This window comes from Syngnathus typhle, unplaced genomic scaffold (assembly GCF_033458585.1).
Source record: "Syngnathus typhle isolate RoL2023-S1 ecotype Sweden unplaced genomic scaffold, RoL_Styp_1.0 HiC_scaffold_86, whole genome shotgun sequence".
In the NCBI taxonomy this organism is placed as follows: domain Eukaryota; kingdom Metazoa; phylum Chordata; class Actinopteri; order Syngnathiformes; family Syngnathidae; genus Syngnathus; species Syngnathus typhle.
Window position 1 is genome coordinate 25,001 of NW_026871992.1, and position 1,311 is coordinate 26,311.

Here is a 1,311-nt window from a genome sequence, read left to right on the forward strand (position 1 = left end):
GAGGAACCGTCCACCCAACGCCGGCGCGAGCCGGGGCCGGTGGGGGCCCTACCAAGGCGGGTCTCATTGCCTGTCGGTCAGTTCGGGAGAAGGTGGGGGTACTCGGAGGCCCGCCGGGAGCAGACGGGGGTCCGGAAGGTGAGGGGGTGAAGGACGGCGGTCGGGAGCAGACGGCCGTCCCCGGGAGGGGGTGTTCGTTCACGTGCGGACGCCGGGAGCAGGCGGCCGTCACGCAATTCTGCCAACCGTTCCCACCGGCCTGTGTTTAAGGAGGCGGCCGGTCCTCCACGAGAAGAATTCTGCCAAACGTTCCACCGGCCTGTGTTTAAGGAGGCGGCCGGTCCTCCCCGTCGTTCCGCCGGCTTGTGTTTAAGGAGGCGGCCGGTCCTCCACGAGAAGAATTCTGCCAAACGTTCCACCGGCCTGTGTTTAAGGAGGCGGCCGGTCCTCCCCGTCGTTCCGCCGGCTTGTGTTTAAGGAGGCGGCCGGTCCTCCACTATTCCTTCCTTGGATGGAAAGCATGTAGCACTTTGAAAATTTTCGAGCACTGTGACACTTTGAAAATTTTCGAGAGTTTTTGTACTTAGAAAATTTTTCGCTCTTGCACTTCCAGAGTGCTTTGCGGTAGCTCCTAGGTTCGCTGTCCGAGCATGTGAACACTTTTTGGGGGGGAACACATCGCTAGAGACACCAGCCGCCTGGTTCTCGGGGCCAAAACTTGTGTTCCCCACACTCGTTCTGACTATATTTTGCGATTTGGGGGTAAAGGTAATGAGTACAGTGACTAGGGGGACCAACTCATCGTACTCTGGCGCACCAACAGACCAAAGCTGGTACTGCACTTACCCCTGGTACCCCAACGCCTGGTACCTGACGGGCGAGAGGCTGATTTTTCGCTATTTGCGGCCGACCGAGGGAACCAGACAAAGCGGACACTTTACGGCGCAAGAGCCGTTGGCACTTAGAAATTTTCGACAAAGTTGGCGCGAGCTCCAGAAGGAGAGGCTGATTTTTCGCTATTTGTGGCCGACCGAGGGAACCAGGCAAAGCGGACACTTTACGGCGCAAGAGCCGTTGGCACTTAGAAATTTTTTGACAAAGTTGGCGCGAGCTCCAGAAGGAGAGGCTGATTTTTCGCTATTTGTGGCCGACCGAGGGAACCAGGCAAAGCGGACACTTTACGGCGCAAGAGCCGTTGGCACTTAGAAATTTTTTGACAAAGTTGGCGCGAGCTCCAGAAGGAGAGGCTGATTTTTCGCTATTTGTGGCCGACCGAGGGAACCAGGCAAAGCGGACACTTTACGGCGCAAG